Here is a 21,404-nt window from a genome sequence, read left to right on the forward strand (position 1 = left end):
AGTGCAGGTTGAGCGAAGCCAGGTACTCCTTCACCTTGCCTGGTTCCTCGATCTCTAGGGAGTCCAATGTGTTCTTATCAAGCTTGCTACACAGTGAGCACTTTAAGTCGGACAATAACATCTTGCGATTGACAGATGTGATCGCCTCTTTGTTGAGCGACAGGTAAAGGCTTGGGTACTCCTTCCTCAAGAACCTGGCTTCTGTATCTAGCTCAGCTCCTTCCCTGTCCACAGAATCCCCACAGGGGGCACTGCGAGGTGGGGGGGTCGAGGGGAAGATGTTGAAGATCTCGTCACAGGCAGCCTCTGGCACATAGCCCAGCTCGTGCTGGGGCTCACGCCTTTCGGCGATACTAACAATGGCTGATCTGCCATCTTGTGAGTTCTGCTGCTTAATTCCCTTGGCTGGCCTTGTTCCTGGGTGCAATGAACCCCTCGACGGATATGACACTGACCTTTCCAAAGAGTTGGAAACCCGGTAATGATCCGGAGAGCGATCCATTGAAAGGTCTTTACTCATTTATCATAAGCAGCTCTGATGAGTTGTGCGGAAGCTGGCTTAAGGAATTGCGGGATTGGAAAAAGTGTGTGATTCGCACAAGCAACAGGGACGTATTTTGCATTGTCTCCAGTAAGTACTGCAAATGGTGTAGCGTCCGGAAGACCCTTCCGACTGAGTCTTCATTCAGGTACTTACTGTTGGTCCAAAACTGTAAGATTGAGGTTGATCTGAAAAAACAAAAGGTACAATTGCTGGAGCAACTCCTTAAAGCTTTAGACCCAGAGAGCATCAACACACCAAATTCACAGGGTCCTTTCTTCACGATCGAGAACGTAAGCCACATCTCGGATGAGGCCCTGCAGCTGCTGCTCCTACTTGATTCAGAGTTCCTCTGGGGCCACAACGTGACATTGGATCTTAGTAAGGCCTGATTGTCATGGCCCAGCTTAAGGTTGGCCCCTTGTTCAGCAATGATGGAAAATACTTATACCTCAAGCTCACCCAACTCGATAAGCACCGGGCTATCATAGATCGAGCCACCATGGCCCTGACTGAATATGTGGAGAAGGACAGCATCGCATTTCCGTCCAATACAGAGCTTCAGTCAGACAAAACGCTTTTCGTGCCCATTTTCTGCGTGGATTGTTATGGCACCACCCAAGACAACTACGAGGTCTTCCTGGACTCGCTGTTGGCAAGCGCAGATGACAAAGACGAATTCATAACCGGCGTGTGCTGTGTGTTCGGCGATGATGGCTGTGAGCCGAATCCCGAATCCCGAGCAAAATACAAGGTACCGAATGAGCTAGCCTACTCAGCCGCTTGCCAAATGCAGCCTGGCAAAGCTTTTTTCATGCATGATACGAGGTATGAGCTGGGCGATGTCAAGTGTTACTGGCATGTGCACAGCCGTAACTCGGAAAAGAGCTTCCTCTACTGCTGTGTCAAGTGCCACCGCAATGAGTACACAGACACAGTGATGAAGTACATGAGGGGCAGGTGCTTTGAGCTTAGCTATAGCCTAGGCACAACTGGTGAGAATTCAATGGGGCCCATAACAGATGAGTGCAGCTTTGTGACAGTGCCCATGAGGCCTGGTTGCTTCTGTGAGGTGCACAAAAAGGATTCGCTCCTGGACAACCTGAGATCCCGGGGCTTTTCAACAATCAAAGATACGGCTTTGGAAGCAGGTCTGTCACCCCCTGTATCCTTTTCAGAAAACCCAATCTCTCCATCCTCCTCTGTGCTGGAACGTAGTGAACCAAAGCTTGCTGCACTGAGCAACCTGTTGTCTGGACTTATGGCCCAGGTACACATACTAACACAACGTCTGGATGACCCGTTTCATCCCGAGACTCAATACAACAGATACGGCGCCGAAGACTATTACAAGCGCGCCGGGAAAAGACCAAAGCTCTGTGCGGGCATATTACCGAAACCAGACTCCTCCACTGCAGTAACAGATAGATCACACACAGAGTCCATGGAGATCCATGATGTGGACTCCATTATAAAATTGTTGAATAATTTTAAGCAGCAGCAGCAGCAGCAGCAGCAACAACAGCAACAGCAGCAGTTAGAATCTCAGGTTGGCTCCCAAAACGCTCTGGGTAAGCAGCAGCAGCAACAGCAAACTGCTTCAGTTGCTCCTCTGTCCTATGTACCCCAGCTCCCGGTTCAGCATTTGCACGGCTTAGGACCACATCCAATGTTGTCCCAGGTAATCCCACACCACCTGACCAACTCCTCTCAAGTTCCGTTCCAGTCTGTTAGCCAACCAGTCTACCAGCAGCAACATTACCAAACTGCTGCTCCGCAGGCACTGTGCTGTCCTCTGCAATATCCCAACGTCCTGCCGTCCCCTTTCGTTCACTATCCTCAACCACCTGCACCACAGCAGGACTCTGGCCAGGCTTGGTACCATCCGATAGAGCGCTCAGAACGCTCTCAGGCAATTTCCAAAAAGGAGCAGCGCGAGGTAATGATGAAGGAAATGTTCAGCCAAGAGCAGCAAGAACTGATAAAGGAAATGGAAGACTACAAGGTGCAGAAGGAATCAGAGGCTAAGCAGGCTGAGCAGCAGGAGATGATGAATAAGGTTGTCAAAAGGGTCATAAATGAACTGCATCCACCTGACACCAAGCCAGACACCTTCGAAGACATATCCAAAGAACCGCCCTATAAGAGAAAGAAAAAGACTTGCCAGATTGACACAATCCCTGAGACTGAGCTGATGGAACAAAGTCCCTCAACCTCTTCCTCTTACTCCTCCTCAACTGGCAACGAGGTGTCCATGGCAGCAGCTGAGGAGCACTGTACAACTCCTGCAGCGAGGACCGTTCTCAAGGCCGGGTACCAGGCTCCCACTGAGCAAACCCATGAAACAACAGATGATCTGATTTGGAACTTCGTGCAAGATGTAGCCAAAAAGGTGTGCTGAGAGCCATATCGAAGAAAAACCCTATAGAAACACACACTGAATAGTGATTTATTAATAATAAAATAAAGTAATAATTAGATAAAGAAAATATATGAAAATGTTGAACCAAATAAAAACCAAGCAAACAACTTCAAATGTGTCTGGTGTTATTTTGTTTTTATTGTAATTTTATTATTTGCATTATTATTGCAATCCACGAAAGTCCCTTTGAACATTCAGAGAGATGCAACCACCTGCAGGTTTAGTGGCAAGTAAAAAATGTTGATAACACAGATGGTTCCTGAAGGGTTTCACAATATTCATTGTGGTTACATGACCTGAGCCCAGAGAGCCCTAGCATGGAACAAATGGCCCTTGAGAGAAGGAGGATCCTTAAGAGAAGGAATCCACCAGACTTTGCCAATACGAGTGAGGATTTAAAAATGCTTGTGGAACAGTTGAAGGATAACATGCTTGAGCTCACCACCCAGCTGCACACAGAACGCAAGCTGTCCTATGATTTAACTAAGGAACTTGAGCTGTTACAAAAGCATAGACCAGAGACCGTTCAGAAGGCTTATGTCAGCGCAGATCAGGGAATCGAGCTTGAGTTGTGTAAAGCAGAGCTAGAGAGTACCAGGTTAGAGTTGCAGCAGGTCATCGCGGAGTGTGAGAGCATTAAGACCAGTCTCAGACAGCCTTCACCCACCGCAGAGCCTGCCCCGAAAATCCCTGGGTCCTCTTTTGCACAGGACTGGACAGGGTGCAGATATCTTTCTGTGCAACTACTGGAAGACTACTGCTTCAGACCAGGCGAACGAGTGACGCCTATTGGCGTGATGCAGAAGCTGTTCGAAATGAGGCTGTTTGGACACAAGGCAAGCAAGTCCTTCATCCACATGTTGACTATGCTGAACGTTCGATTGGCTGCCGCTCTACCAGACTGGTATGATGGCCACTTTGGTTTCCTGGGCAAAGAGAATCAGCAAGTGGTGATGGCAGCGCACATAAACATTGACGACTTTGCTTGGCTTCTTTTCGAGTACGACGTCTACATGATTGCCATTGAAGTCCTGATGAGCCTCATGTCATTCCCACTGAAAAGCGGCACCACCAACCAGATATGCAACACCAATCTAAGGTTGCAAGGCTATTCAACCTCACTGTTGTTGAACAGGGTGAATCAATTTAGTGAAACATTTAAGCCAAACCTCGAGCGGGCGTTGAAGGTCCGTGAGAGCCATAAAAACATGCACATGCCTTACGACATCCCATACAATGACTCCGAGTCGACTAGTAAGAGCTCGATTGTATGCACTGTTCTAGACAGTTTGAAGGGCCACCATATGCTTGCGCGGAGCACAGACTCATCAAAGGCAGTAAGTGGAAGGATGGACGATCCCCTACACATAGATGATTCACTTGACCTGTTCACAACCTCCCGGGGTATATCCAACAAGGCAGGTAAAAACAAGCAGCTTGCACCCCTGTTTGGGGGGCAGCAGCCTGTAGGCAGATCAGATCACCTTCTGGGGGGTCAGCAGCCAGTGGGTGGGACCAATTGCATCCAAAAGGTCTCCAATAAAAAACGGGTGCCTTTTGAAAAGTTCACTTACTTGGGTTGAGGTATGGCTGAACTTGCCCAGACCCCAGGGGCTTCATCAGCCACATCCTGTGCTCAAACTTCACTGCCTAGTCCCAACCACCCGTGTTGCTCCCCATCACCCACGCCCAGGCCACCCAAGAAGACCCGCTACGAGCATGATGACTATTCAACCAATGATGGAAAGACTAAAGCCCTGCTAGCCCTGTCTCGCTACTGCCAGGAACAATGGGTTTCATCGACAATCAGCCTACACCTCCGCAGGGGCAGCAAGCTTACTATAACCCTGCTAAGCGGAGACGCGGGTTGTGGCAAGAGTTATGCAGTCTCCATGCTGTGGAAGCGACTGGAGGCTTTTGGGGTTAGCTGCCATGTGAGTGCCCTGACCAACAAGGCTGCAGCGAACCTTAATGAATCCAGCAGCTGCAAATCTGTGACAACCTTCCACAGGATGATGGGGTACAGGAAAGAGTTAATCAATGATAATCTCTCTACCATGGACTTCGTCCAACTATACAAAAGTAAATACAATCATGTCATTGAACAGTATCAGCGGCTGTGTGAGCAGCGGCTGGAACCGCAATTTGTGGGGCACCAGAGGCACCCAAAGTGCTCACAGCCGAGACCTGAGTCTTGCACCGAATGCAGCAAGGCATTCAAGAAGCTAAGGTCCTCAACCTCATGGAGGGAAGCACCGTCCTTCCTCGGTGTCAATGTGCTGGTGGTGGACGAGTACGGTATGCTCAGCGAGAAGGCCCTGGACAAAATGCTGAAGTGCCTAGCTCTGTTCTATGGACCCTTGCGAGGACCCCTTATAGTCTTTGCGGGCAGCGTGTCCCAACTGCAGCCCTTGGACAAGGGTAAGCCCATCTGGGCACATGACAGCCTGTTCGAGAGTAAATTGACCATGTCAACGCCCCTCTTCGTAAACCGCCGGCAGTTCCGAGACCCAGGGTATTCTGAGACCGTTACGTACCTGCAGTTCAACACGGTAACTGATGAGTCACGGCGTATCCTAGAGAGCAGGTGCAGTGTTACCTTTAGGGACCTGATGGATCCCAGCTTCAGTCCTACCAGCCTGCGGATTTTCCATAAGGACGAGCAGCAGGCTGCGTACTCAAAAGCATTTATGAAAGACACCGAGTCTCGGCTGGGTACCACGGCTGTGGCACCCGTGCACCTGAAATTGGTACGCAACAACCATGCAAAGCAATCACGCTTTGATGTCCTACAGTACGCTGCAGAGGTTACCCCAAAACTGTTTGCAGTGCCGCCCCCCAATTACAATTCTAAGCCTAAGGAAGAGGACTACCTTAGGGTAGGTAAGCTGCGTCTGGGTTGCCGGGTTGGACTATTGTGGCACGCTGGGCCCCATGGTATAGTTCACAAGGATCCCAGACCCTACAATGTGCCCAAGAGAGGAGGCTATGGTAAATGTGCACAGTTAGTCAGCGACACAGAGGGCATGATAGTTAGCATCGGGCACAACGCTAAACAAAACTGGTACGAGTTCACGGTTAAGGGGCTTCAGAGCGGTTCAAAGTATGTTGTGTCACCCACAGTCATGAATTACCTTGGCTGGTCTGTGTGCACCCACCCACTGTCCTGCCTGGAGGCAATGAACACCCACCAGTGCCAGGGATGCACAGTCAGAGGTGATGTACTCTACCATCCTCCGTTTGGCTATGAATTGTCAGATATGAAGCCGTCGGTGTATGTTGCACTGTCACGTGTCCTATCCCGGGAGAACATCAGGATGACAAACTCTAAATTTGCCTCCTGTGAACTTTATCCCCGGGATCTGGTGGAATACAGGAAGAGGGTGGAGATGGCATATATCACAAGTGATGAGTCTGGAAGCAGAGCAGTTCTAAGGCCCCTACTAACCTGGAAGGCTGAGGAGGCAGAGTCATCCACAGTCTCCTAGCTCTTCAACTAGTGAGGGGTGGTCTCAATTCCCAGACAGGGCCGGTGTGAGGGACATGAAGTGGCACGAGCTAAGGCTGGATGAACTGCTGTGCCTAGCCTCTTCAAAACCCTTCTACGAGCCCCATAGTCTGGGCAAGCTGTTGCCCCGTTCGCTTGAGGTGGAACCGCCCTCGGCAGACCAACAACACGAGCTGATTGATTACTTGCTGACTGTATGGTGCCCATGGTTCTCCTGCCAATTCGGTTCGTTGGACAATGCGGGTATTTTTAAGCTCACTCACCGCATGATGCAGTTACATACCTCTGAATCTAGTGTGTGTTGGAGCACAGTGGTGGCCGCAACTTCATTGCTGGTGACACACAACCAGACACAGGCACCCCTTCATCCTGACAACAAGTTAGGACATCGGTTCTTGTTCTCTACTAACTGAGAACCTTGACACAATTCTTTCAACCCAACAAGTAACATGAGCAGTACTAGATCATTGAAACCCGTCAGGACATACATCAACCGAGTCACCAATGGTTCCAAGGGTCTGTACCCGTACAAGAGCTACATGCTGGCGCCGAACCATGTTGGGCTCCCCAGTGGCCTTTTTTACTTCACCATGGGCCCAGATGGCTACCTGCCCACGCTTCACTGCCAGACAGCCGAGGAGCTCAAGAGCTACAAGAATGTAGCGGTGAGCATTGTCGCCACGTCCATGTACAGCATGCCAGTGCTTGTACTGCCGCACATGCGTGACCTGGACCTCATCAACACAGGCCAAGAGACTTTGAAGATGGGAGACTACTTCGTTGTGCAGCTGCCCAATTCCGGCGATGTCGAGGCCCAGAAGAATGTGGTGAGAAAAAGAAGGCTTGCGAGTGCTTACATTGAAGCAGTCAATGATGAAGTGTGGGGAGGTCTTCTCGCTACAAAGAAGGTTTTTGGCGAGGGAGGTCCCGTGGAACAGCTGATACGAGTTGTTGAGTGTGAACCCGATTTTGATGTGACAAAGGTGCTTTCACCATACATACCAGAGGCCGTGTATGCTACTCTGGAAGCCATTGCTACAGCTTGCGATTACATGGCTATAGAGCCATCTGTCAAGTTGGCGGCAGCTGAGCTGGCAAACCAGAACCATGGGAACAGCCGGAATAGGCTCTCAATGGTACTCAATGACAGAGGCTCCAAGAGTTTCATAAACAAGATGGTTTACGTTGTTCTGAAAATCCTGCAAGGCTTGCAGGGCTTCGCCTATGGCCAAGTGGTGAAAAGCGCCACACGATCCAATGACAGTCCAATTCCCACCGGAGATCGCTTCACAGGTGTATTGCTGAACATCAGGTGGCCATAGGGAGTCAACCAACCCATGTCCTGTCACTTCAACTTAACAGTCTGGTGAACTATGTGTACCCTTTGCCACATTGTTTGTGTCATATATTTCCTTGCACTTCTGTCTATGTGTTGGGGTGAAAACAATTATAATAATGATAATAATAATAAAAGAACACATGTTAACAGAATTTCACAAGAACAGGCTCATTTATTTCCTTCTTTTTATTCTCTGCACAAATACATGACACACAACTGCAGGAAGTGAACAACTTCAGTAAAACCCAGTACAGTACATTATTCATGCCATTGTCTTCGATAGAGCTATGAAACTTGTGCATATCAATATGAATGAAAAGATTGACTTGAGTCCCAGACACATCTTCCCCAAGGCTTCACGTTTTCGTGGCTGTACAGGCAGCTTGGGTAGGGACATTGACTTCCTTTATAATGGTACCAACACAATTGTTTGGCCATGATGGACTGTTTCTTCTTGATTACATAGTTTTTTGCTTCTGAGCCCTCCTCGAGCCACTCAGCAGAGGGGATTACGAAAGGAGATTCCACCCTGCACACAGGGCAGCCCCATCTCGTTGGTTTCTTGAAATGAAGAGTTTTCCTCCAGGTCATGATGCAGTCAAGGCAGTAACAGTGTTTGCAGTTGGGAAGAATGCCAAAGTCAACCGTGACCTGTTCCATGCACACAGAGCAAGTCATGCTCATTATTAGGAGCTGTGGTCAGAGTGTCACAGAGAGACAGGTCAGGCAGTTGTGAACAGACTTGCCAGAGCAGTAGTAGATTTTTCCTTTCGGAAGGCAAGGCACAAAGCCTCCCCTTGTTCTGTATGTCACAATGTCTCACTATATCCTCAACATGTGTCTTTTATACCAGAAAATAAATGCTGCATTAACAGTTTAGGATTAAAGGTTGAGCACAATAACATGGTCCCGTGGCTCAGTCCAGCAGATCAACCAGGCTTATGGCGATTAAGCCAAGTACTACCCCTTTCATTCCTTCACGTGTGCTGAAGAGCAACTCAAGTTTCTTTTTTTTTGCTTCTGAGCCCTCCTCCAGCCACTCAGCAGAGGGGATTACGAATGGTGATTTCACCCTGCACACAGGGCAGCCCCATCTCGTTGGTAGCTTGAAAGTGAATGTTTTCCTCCAGGTCATGATGCAGTCAAGGCAGTAACAATGGTTGCAGTTGGGTAGGATGCCAAACTCATCCCTGACCTGTTCCATGCACACAGAGCAAGTTATGCAAGTCATGGCCCTAAATGGGAGCTTTGGTCCAAAGTGTCAAAGAGAGACGGGTCATGTGGATGTGAAGAGACTTTGCCAAAGCAGTAATATGGGTGATCGAAGAAGTGTATTTCCTTTTAAAAAGAGATCTTTGTCTAAAGTCAGGAATCAAGTCTGAAGGCAGCATGTCTCCCCTTGTTCTCTGTATGCCACAATGTCAAACCATATCCTCAAGATGTGTCTCCTTTTATAAGGAAAAAGGCGGGATTAAAAGTCATGCTAGTCATGGCCCTACTTTGGAGCTGTGGTCTTAAGTGTCACAGAGACACAGGCCAGGCGGATGTGGAGAGAATTACCAGAGTTGTAACGGGTGTATTTGTCTCAAGTCCAGAATTAACTCAGGCTGCAGCAAGTCTCCCCTGTTCTTGTATGATTGTCACTATGTCCAACTATATCCTCAAGATGAGTCTTCTTTTGAAAAAAAAGGATAAGTCTACTTTCCTGTCTATGAATTTGCATTTCAGTCCTCGAAAAATACACCACGGCGAACAGAGGGAAACAAAGGCGAACCACTGCATGGTATCCAGCCATCGAACTCGTGAAACACAAAGCCCTGCTCTAGCAGCTGATCAGTGCACGGCTTGCCATCCAGGTCCGGAATGGAGTCTATGGCTTCCTCCATTGACTCTAGGTGGGCCCAGCAATTATCACAATCATCTGCTCTGCATCCGGCTTCCCCGCAAGTTAATTCACAGTCTGTGTCGGCCATAGACACTGTCAGTTCGGTTGTTATTTCAGGACTTAACATCAAGTTTCCCTTGTGCTGGGCAGTCTCCAGTGAGGATTGGCTAATTGGCAGATTCGTGGTTTGTGAGCCATCCTTAGCACTACACTGTGAGTCTGGCGGCTGAGTGCATTCACCACTTCTGACTGAGTTAGGGTTGATGGTCTCACACAATGACATGGTCAAGTGGCTCAGACAGCATATCACCCACGATTGCTGTGACAACTGCAGGCAGTGCCAAACTGTTCCTTTCCTTAGGTCTGTGGAAGAGCAACTTGATTTGCTTAGCATCGAGGCTGATGAGCTTGGATAGGTTGGACCAGAGCTTGTGTGGTGCTAGGTCCTTGTCAAAGAACAGTATGGCCAGGGCCTTTGGCAAAAACCCTTTATACTCTGGCCCATGTCTAATATGTGGGTGGAGGCAGAGGGCTAATATTACAATCATTGTAACAAGCTGGATCCAGAGCTTCGGCTTGACCTGTGTTGCATTATACTTTACCATTAATTCATTTACAAATCGTGGTGCTGTCTGTGCTTGGAAGATATGTGCGAAGCCTGTGAGCGCTTTAAGCGTCGCTTCCCTCACAGCGCTCCTGAGGGCTGAATTGGAGGGGCGTTTGGTGCGGCCCTTGCCTATCATTGCCTTGGCTCTCCTGGATACCAGGACCATCCAAGAGTTCATTCTCGCAGACACATTGTTGCTGCTGCTGCTGCTGTCCTCGTAGTGAGCCTTGAAGGTGCGTGTGACAAGTGTCACGTATAGCGCAACCAGCACTGGCACACTTACCCTGAGCAGCTTCTCCCTCATCTCAATCAGGCCATCCACTGAGGACTTAGTCTTGCTCCCTTTACCAGAGCCCTGTTGCGTGGGGTAGCTGTAACCTGGTTCGGCTCCTGGATTGCCTGGCAGGTAGTCGGGCCCACGGAACTCAACTTGTGGCTTTTGAAATGTCAGCAGGGCAACAAAGGGGCAACCATCAGGACCGAAAGACTCTTGGGCCATCAAGGCTGTTATTCTGCAGGAGCTTGGAGAGCAGATGTGCACAGAGAAGTGTTCCGGGCAGACATACGCATCTCCATGTTGCACAAAGGTACATTTGTTCCTGAGGCACATGTGTGTCCATTCTGGAGTGTCCATGAATTCTGCATGGTAATGTATGTTGAGGCGAAAAGCGGGGGACTCTTCCTGAGGTCTGTATCTCATTTTCCTCATGGCCTGCTCCATTTTAAATACTTTGCCTCCGCTTCCATCTTCACCGCTGCTTTTGCTACAGCTTAATGACCCCTGCTTCTTCCCTATGCGTGCTTTATTTGAAACACTCCCATCTATAGCTTGTTTCTCTGTCATGTTCTAACTGTGGTCTCCTCTCACTTTCACAGGCTAGCCGTGGCCAGAGTCCGGATCTGACACTAGTAGACGAGGTGGGCTTTGTGAGCGCAAAGGTTCTCCTGGCTGTTTTGCCCAACATAGCATTTCAGGGAAGAAAGCAGGTGCACATCACAAGCCATGTCGACAGCTCTTCATGGATCAACAAGGTGGCGGATATCCGCACGGACAACGGGGAGCAGGCCTACCATGTTGTGTCACAGAGTTTCAAGTGCAGGTACCATGCCAAGACACCTGGCCTGACATGCTGCTGCCTAGAAGTCTACTGCCCACAGCACATCTCAGTGGAGAACCACCTTAAGCAGCTTATGAATATGGTGTCACCCAGGGGCTTTGAGAACGAAGTCACTGGCAGTGGAGAAAGCCTCTCCACAGACCTTAAAACAGACATCACCACGCCATTCGAGCCTGCGGTTGTAAGCAGGTTCATGCATAACAACATTTCCATTGCCGAAATCTGCAAATCGTTCATTGTCCGGGCCTACTTGTGCTTCGACCCGACATTCGGAGGAGGATCGAAGTCTGGAGCGGGGCTATGTTCTGCAGTGGAACTGACTGACGGAAGGCTAGTGGTGAGTTTCCCCCCCCCCCCCCCCTTTTTATTATTTATTTGTGGTGGGTTAGGTATGTGGTTATGGTTGGGGCGCAATATTTCCTATCAATAGATCACGAAAGAGGTATCTATAGTCGACATGGTCCTCCATGTCTCCTGAAACAGGGACAGTGGACGAATCAGGTGGTGGGGAGATGCCTAGCAGAGTGCATATGTAGTGACAAGGGATCTCTTCATGCTGGATGGCCAGTGTGCTTTCCAGGTCAGGGGTCGTGGATGAAAGTGTGGCACAAGCCTGTTCCCAGGGACCGCAGTTACAGCAGTATCCCTGAAGCTCCCTGTGCCACGCTATCATGGCCATAGACACAATGAGTCGCCTATGTCCAGGTGCCCGAGGCAAGGCTTTAAGTGGGGCCAAGAACTTAAGGGGCCCCATACGCACCAGCTCAGCCGAGGTCATTGCGGCCATGGCTGTCAGAGCCCAGCAGATGGGCCGAGCAGGGTCGATACAGTAAGCCACAAGCTGCTGTGAGACACAGCCGTTGAGCATTAGAGAGACCACTTTCAGTAGCATCTTGGGTGTTTCTTCTGCCGGCTGCTGTGAGTAGGAGTTGGCTTGCATATAGGCCTGCATTATCCTAGCAGGTGAATAGCTAACCACCTTGGCGTATGCCTTCATCATCTGGTTCTTATCCATGCTTGAGTAGAAGTTGAAGTGCCTCTGGAAGGAGCTGTATGCTATCATGAACTCAAACTCAGAGATAAGTGCAGACCATGGTGTCTCTGCGAGTCGCTCTACAGCCAATGCTGCGTCTTGACACTCTGAGCAAAGCATTTCTGTGGACCAGTGGTGATACTGGAGAACTTAAGTGGCCTTGCGGAAAGGGATGGGACAATGTGATAAATGGGATGGGAATAATGCTTGACTCTGAACTCTCAATGCTAATTCACTATGTGCTTTCTCCTCTGCTCCCCTTAGATCATGGGCCTGGAGGAAATGCCAACTGTGGAGCTCAGTGGGAAGGTGGGACAGGCGTACTCCTCATTGCTAAGCGGCCATGCAAGGCTTCTGCAGGCAATGCTGCCTTTTGTGCACTGGAAAAATGTGAAACTAATCATGATCTTTGAACAGAACGCATACTTAAACTCGCTGGAAGACGTCATGGCCCTCATTAAGAGTGAACTTGGTGGCTCGGGGCTGCAGCTGGAGTTCTATCAGAAGTATTCTCGAACCAACCGCAAACCCATGCTGGGTAAGCACGTGAGAATGAAAAAAAAGTTGGATATGGTGCTCACGTGCTTGGACTACATCCGCAGAGACAAGTTGCTGTACTGTGATACGATCCTGTCCCTTGGCTGGGCTGTGATTGCCCAGGCCAAGAGCAAGGCCAGCGGCCTAGTGACTACACTGGGTGGCACCGCCTATGGCTCTAATGGCCTCGCCTCGGCTGGCATGGACGTGCACATGTACAGCAACTCAAGCCGGGGCCTCAACACTTCCGATAGGCTTTTGGATAACTTTCTGGAGGCGCCCGGGCAGCTAATGCTGTGCAACAAGAAACTCACAGACGAAAAGCATGTCGCGGAGGGTAAGCGCATGCTGAATAAGCTGAGGGAAGAAATGCTCCTCGTTACAGTGGAAGAGTCAGATAAAGGTGGTAAAGTCAAAACAGGTGGCAAAAAGTCTGTTCGTGGTGAATACACCCGGGATGATGTTCTTAGCGCCCTGCTTTTACTGTGCCACAGCTGTGATGAAATAAAGGACTGGACCAAAAACTCTAACATAAGGCTCGTGATTTAGAGGCTTGGGCTGAGAGAGTAGCCTACCCTAAGTCTTGCTCAAGGACTCTTCCAAACTAACTCTGGGGAGCCTGCGATCGAAACCCTTTATACTCACCATTTATACCTAGCAAAACATTGTAAACTCTAAAATGCCAAAGTGCTAATATAGATGTTCATAAAAGCACAATTTATATTATATTTAAAACACGAATCAATAACTTTAAACAACCTTTTTGTTTCCATCTGTGTTTATTAAACGATCATACAAAGGAACAATTGAAAAAAAGTTTGTTTACTATTGTGACTACTTACACATCAAAATGTAACAATGTTTGGGTTGTCAACACAGGTATCATTGTTCTTCCATAATATGTTTCTTGACAGACAAGCATATGCAGATTAGCGGTACATTTTTTGGTACTTTTATGGTCCCTGACGTTGGGATTGTCTTGTAACACCGTCTTCACCAGGGTGGGTAGAGTGCTGCACTGCAGAAGAGACATCAGGTTCTGTATCAGAATCGTCATCGGAAATGGGAGGCTGCCACAATTCAAGCCACCCAGTGTGAATTTTGTGGTGTCTGTTGAGGCGGGACTTGTCACGGAACAGTTTTCCACAAATACGACAGCGGTTGCATTTCATGGGGGGCAGGACATTCTCCAATCCACTCTTAGAACCCGCATCTAGGAGAAAAATGTGAATTAGTGCTCAGATATGATATTGGATGATCAATTATCAAATTTTGACCTGATATTGGAAAAAGCAACTTACCTCTGGGATATCTGTCCTCTTTCTCACTTAACAGCACTCTCTGGTTGTCCTCCATGGTAATGTCCTTATGATCCTCTCCCACTGTGTGACTTCGGCTATTTATATCACTCTGTAGCCTAACTGTGGTCCACCTCACTTAAGAATCCCATGGCCCCACCCTCATTTTAAGTTAGAATGATCCATCTCTTAAGAAATCTTCAAATGACAATGTCAGACGTATCAGACACGCCTCTACATATATCTGCCAAATCCTCCCTGATGTGACTTGGTAGTTCTGAGTGCTCAAGGCCATATTTAATAACTACTATCTTGCATAGAGTCTCCAGACTAGGATTTAACTGTAAGATGATGCACCTAGGGGGGGGCACCGGGTTCTCTGCATTTATATGTGGAGAAGGCACAATCTCCCACCAAGGGCGAGCACTTACCCAAAAGACCACTATCAGATATGCCCTCCATACCCTTTGGCTCAACATGATTCCAGGAGGAGGTCTTTGGATTGAATTTCCACAGATCAACATGACCCGTATCAAAATCTTTGTAGCCACCAAATATGTACAGCTCTCCATTGTAGGCAAATGCTGTGTGACACCAGCGGCCACCTGGAAGAGGCAGTGCAGAAGACTCTGTCCAGCAGTTGGTGTGTGTGTCAAAGACGCTCGTGTCATTTGTCCCCCACCCACGTTGTCCCCCATATACAAACATCTTTGTCCCGATGATGGTGGCAGAGTGACAACTTCTAGCAGTTATTGTGCCTCTGGTGTTAATTAAAGACCAGACCATCGTGTCCGTGTTCAACATGTACGTCTCAGAGCTGGGCTGCCATGCTTGGTCGGTGTCTCCTCCATAAATATACATGACCTTGCCCAAGACACAGGCCGAGTGGTCTTTCCTCCCCTCGGGAGGATTGCCCCAAACCTCTGGATTGGACCATCTGTGGGTGTTGACATCAAATGCATGAAGAACGTCATAACAGTCATCATTGTCCCAGCCTCTACCACCCCAGAGATAAACAGTATCTGCAATCAACACAACAGTGAACCCGCCTCGAATGGGGGGAGCTTCAGTGTGACTTTCGGTTGTCACTTGGAGCTCTTTCCACTTCAGAGACTGGGTGTTGAAGACAGACACCCGAGGTGGTCCAAAGCAGTACAACTTGTGACCCACGGCCACAGAATAGAAAAAGTCTTGAGGAAAGACATCATCGTACTTTGTTAGCCTAACCACTTTCAAGCACAACATGGTTGCTGGAAAAACTTTTTTTTTTTTTTTTTTTTTGTAGGACAAGACTTCTTTTATCCCCTCTGCTAGCTCGGGGAGGAGGGCCCAAAACACACAGCAGCTCCTTGATTGGTCAGTTCCATAAGCATTTGCATAACACTTGGGTATGAATACCATCATGTTGACTTACTTGGGCTACTCATACTAATTGATATTTGTATCGTTTGTATCTGCAGGTATTCAATAATTGTTTTAGAGGTCAATACTTTGAACTTAACCCCGATTATTACTATTATTATTACAGTAATAATGTGTGTGTGTATATATATATATATATATATATATATATATATATATATATATATATATATATAGTTGGCCGTGTGTGTGTCTGCATGGGTGCACCTGTGTGTGCGGTGGTGTCCTGTGTGTCTTGAGGTGAACCATTTGTTTGTCTTGAGGTGAACCATTTATTTGTTTGCTGGAGTTCCAATGTGAGTGCTGAGTCATGAGATCTGACCTCTCTGTTGGCTGTTCATACACGGCCAACAGGAATGATCTGCCTTCCTATTGGCTGAGCTTTAAATATAAATAACTTTTCCCAACATACAACTGGTCTCAAACTCAGTGGATGGACCCCAGTCCCAACAGCTACACAAGGCTGCATACACTTAGCGAGCTGCAGGCAAACTTCAAGACAGAGATCCTAAGTAAACTGGAAATGGCATCTAAGAGGCAGTTGTGTTTTTCAGATGAAGATTTTTCCTGTCCCATTTGTCATGAAACATTTAAAAATCCTGTAGTTCTTTCCTGTAGCCACAGTTTTTGCAGAGCCTGTCTGGAAGAATGGTGGGAACACAAATCCCCAAAAGAATGTGCAGTTTGTAAGACGATCCCCTGTGCAGATCCTCCATGTAACCTGGCTTTGAAGAAAATCTGTGAGATTTTCCAAGAGGAGAAACGTCAAAAGATGGACCCTACAGAGGCAGCTGAGGAATTGCTCGTGACCTTACAGGGGAAACTGAAGTTCTTTGATAAAGCTAAAAAAAAGTGTACGCAAACAGCAGACCGCATTAAGGTCCAGACCCAGAACACAGAGATGAGCATTAAGGAACAGTTTAAGAAGATTCGCCTTTTTCTACGAGAGGAAGAGGAGTTCAAAATCACTGCACTAAAGGAAGAAGAGGAGCAGAAAAATCATGTGATTAATGAGAAGATGAATAGTCTGAACAGAGACATGTCCACGATTTCAAACACAATCAGAGCCTTAGAGGAGGAGCTGAGAGCTGAACACGTCTCATCTCTGCAGAACTACAAGACCACAGTGGAACTGGAGACCACACTAAAAGTCCCAGCATTAATAGATGAGGCCACGCACCTGGGCAACCTGACCTACCGAGTATGGATGAAAATGAAGGACTTTGTCACATATACTCCGGTAATTCTCGATCCCAATACCGTTCATCGAAAGTACAAACTGTCTAGAGATCTGACCGTTATGGAACGCGCAAATCGTGGTCATAGGCTTCATCTTCCTGACAACCCCGAAAGGTTTGACAGACTATACTTTGCACTGGGTTCAGAGGGCTTTAACTCAGGGTTTCACAGCTGGGATGTTGAAGTTGGAAATAATGCAAACTGGGATGTCGGTGTAATACACGGGTCGTACAGAAGGAAAGGAGAAGGCGGCGGAAAATTTTGGTGCTTAAGATTCAAGCGTGGCAAATACTTGGCGGTAGCAGGAGGAGGACAAGGAGGACCGCACTATCATAAGATTTCAGTAACTCAGAAACTCCATAAAATCAGAGTGGTCCTGAACTTGCCCAAAAACACATTGAACTTTCGTGATCCTGACACTGATAGATGCTTCCACTCTTTCACTTATCCGAATGGATACCCTTTCATGGAGGAACTGTATCCATTCATTTGTAATGCGGACCGTGTACAACCCCTAACGATTTTACCAAGACGTATCGTTGTCGATAACTGGACCTTGTGGATCAGGGTAAACAAGAAATAAAGGACCCAGGGTTTTGCCATGCAAGTTGCTTCGCGCGCGTGCAAGACACCAGTCACCAAGACAAAGAATATGTTGTTTTGTTTTTTACCCGGAAGACACACAATATGCTTTAATCAGTGTTTGATGTAATGAATAAAAAATTGGATGTAATTAGTTTCATTTTTATTTTGTCTCCCCTTATCATAATCATTCAATCAATCTACAAGCACACATGTCGCAATGCAACAAGAGCTTAGCTTTGTAGATCGTCTATTTTTGGTAAAGATTTGGTGTTTATAGAATTGAAGGACACATTACATATATACTTAAGGAATACTCCTTAGACTGAGACTTAAATATAATTTATTTTATTTTTAGCCCATAGTGCTCAAAGTGCTCAGTGCAAAAATAAAACTGTGGGTCCATTTTTACTGAGAATATAGGGTTTAATAGGCTACATGTGAATGACATAAATAATTATGAATGACTCATGATTCATATAGTTATTTCTGACACATATGTTTGCACCATATGAGTCATCATGCAAAATGCATCATCGTTCATGCTGAAATACTAAAATATCTTAAAACACAGATTGAACACAAAAAAAAACACAAAAAAAGATGTGCACATCGAAAAGCAAGTGAACAGATTAGATGACAAAGGTCTCAGTAGTTAATGAATAGTTTTCTCTTAAGAAATCTTCAAATGACAATATCAGACGTATCAGACACGTCTCTATATATATCTGCCAAACTCTTCCTGATGTGAAGTGGTACTTCTATGCGCTCAAGACCATATTTAATAACTGCTATCTTGCATAGAGTCTCCAGACTAGGATTTAACTCTAAGATGATGCACCTAGGGGGAACACAGGGTTCCATGCATGCATATGTGGAGAAGGCACAATCTCCCACCAAGGACGAGCACATCCCATAAAGATCATTATAAGAACCCTCCATCCCCTTTGGCTCAACATGATTCCAGGAGGAGATCTTTGGATTGAATTTCCACAGATCGAAATGATCTTCATCATAGCGTTTCTTGCCACCAAATATGTACAGCTCTCCATTGTAGGCAAAGGCTGTGTGACTCCAGCGGCCATCTGCAAGAGGCAGTGCAGGGTATTGGGTCCAGCAGTTGGTGATTGTGTCCAAAGCTCTCAAGTCATTGCTTCCCCACCCATAGTGTCCTCCAAATACAAACATCTTTGTCCCGATGATGGTGGCAGAGTGAAAATCTCTAGCAAATCCGCTTCTGTCTGCTAGAGGTGTGCCTCGGGTGTTAATTAAAGACCAGACCATCGTGTCCGTGTTTAACATGTATGTCTCAGTATCGTGCTGCCGTATTTCAGTTTGTCCTCCAAAAATATACATGACCTTGCCCAAGACACAGGCTGAGTGGTTTTTCCTCCCCCCGGGAGGGGTGCCCGAAACCTCCGGATTCGACCATCTGTGGGTGTTGACATCAAATGCATGAAGAACGTCATACCAGTCATCGGTGTCAAAGTCCCAACCACCCCAGAGATAAACAGTATCTGCAATCAGCACAACAGTGAACCCACTTCGAGCGGGGGGAGCTTGGGTGTGACTTTCGGTTGTCACTTGGAGCTCGCTCCACTTCAGAGACTGGGTGTTGAAGACAGACACATGAGGTGGTCCAAAGCAGTACAACTTGTGACCCACTGCCACAGAATGGGAAAAGTGACGAGGAAAGACGTGATCGTACCTTGTTAGCCTAACCACTTTCCAGCACAACATGGTTGCTGGAAAAACAATATATATATTATTTTCTTTTATCCCCTCTGCTAGCTCAGGGAGGAGGGCCCAAACACACAGCAGCTCCTTGATTGGTCAGTTCCATAAGCATTTGCATAACACTTGGGTATGAATACCATCATGTTAACTTACACACACACACATATATATATATATACAAGCTTGTAGATCGGCTATTTTTTTGAAGATTTTGGTGTTGAGAGGAAAAGAGCAGACTTAGTACAGAGTGAAAGTATTAACGGTTCAAGTGGTTAAATCTCTGAAAACCCAGATGGACATGAATCCAAAATACACTGATGATTGCACTGTCAAACGATGACACTATATGGAATCTATGAAATGGGGGTCCCTACTTCATCTCTCTCAAATAAGGGGTCTTTGGCCTGAAAAACGTTGAAGACCCCTGCACTAGTGTGCAGAGGCGTCAGGAACATACAGGGTGCCCCAAACCGAGCACTTTTTTCCCCACACCGCGGGGCGGGCCAAGCACACGCATACCAATCGACATGTAGAGGCCCATTGACCAGTCCATGTCATGGACACCCGATTTTAAAACACCCCCCCCCCCCCCCACCCTCAGCCCCACTGATCCCTTTGAGATTCTCTGTCCATCCGGGTTCCTCTCCTGGAACACAACAAGTCGTAATACCTTCAAGCCCTCCGGCGCCCTCCCGCGATAGGACACGGTAAATACACGCGCCCCCTGGCGCCCGAACAACATACAGGGTGCCCCAAACCGAGCACTTTTTTCCCCACACCGCGGGGCGGGCCAAGCACACGCATACCAATCGACATGACCTTGTTGTTATATCGAAGCACAATAAAGACACACAAAACTCTGTTACTTCAAAAAGCAGTGTATTTATTTCAAAGCTCGATTTCATTCATAGTCCACAATAATGCATTCCATCTCTTAATGGCACATCTTCATATGACAATATCAGTCTAGGGGGATCTTGTTTTACCCCTCTAAGTGTCTATATACATGTCAGCCAGCCTGATCTGATCTGGGAGTTCAGACTTTCATTTCACAATAACCGTTTTAATTGACATTCAACATTCTGTTTTGCTTGTCTCTGTCCGCATGTTCAGGAGAACCAGTGTGGATTTTCTGGTGCCTTTTAAGGCTGTCACGTTGAGCACATCTCCATCCACACAAGTCACACCCAAACGGTTTCTCTCCCGTGTGGGTCCTCCGATGTCGGCTAAGGCTTGCTGATGAAGAACACTTCCATAGACACAAGTCACACTCAAAGGGTTTCTCTCCAGTGTGCATTCTCTGGTGCTTTCTTAAGCTTCCCTGGTGAGCAAAACGTTGTCCACACTGTACACAACTATAGGGTTTCTCGCGAGTGTGGATTCTCTTGTGTTTTTCAAGGGTTCCCCGTTGCCTAAAGTGTTGTCCACACTGCACACACTCAAAGGGCTTCTCTCCAGTGTGGACCATCTGATGTCGTTTAAAGCCTGATAGTGAAGAAGACATGAATGGACAGGCGTCACACTCATAGACTTTCTGTCCAGTGTGGATCCTCGGGTGTTTTTTAAGGCCTGATGGTGAAGAACACTGCTTTCCAGTGTAAATATTCTGGTGTAAATAAAGGTTAGAACAATTAACAAATTTCCGCCCACAGACTTCACACAGATAGGGGTTCGTTTTCTGGTGTGCTCTTAAGGTTCTCAGGTAACCAAAGCCTTGTCCGCACCGCATACAACCATAGATTTTCTCGCGAGTGTGAACTCTCTGGTGTTTTTCAAGGCTTTCCGGTCGACTAAAGTGTCGTCCACAAAATAGACACCCATATGGTTTCTCTCCGCTGTGGACTCGCTCGTGTCTCTTAGCGCCTGACGCCGTACTAAACCTTTTCTTACAGTGCATACACCCATGGGGTTGCTCTTCTGTGTGGATTTTCTCGTGTGTCCTAAGGTTTGACAAAGAAGAAAGATTTTTCCCACACTGCATACACCCGTAGCTCTTCCGTCCGGTGTGGATTTTCTCGTGTGTCCTAAGGTTTGACGAAGAAGAAAGATTTTTCCCACACTGCATACACCTGTAGCTCTTCCCTCCGGTGTGGAGATTGACGTGTGAGCTAAGGCCTGACCGCGAACGAAACCCTT

Source organism: Nannobrachium achirus, assembly GCF_963921795.1.
Source record: "Nannobrachium achirus genome assembly, contig: SCAFFOLD_185, whole genome shotgun sequence".
In the NCBI taxonomy this organism is placed as follows: Eukaryota; Metazoa; Chordata; class Actinopteri; order Myctophiformes; family Myctophidae; genus Nannobrachium; species Nannobrachium achirus.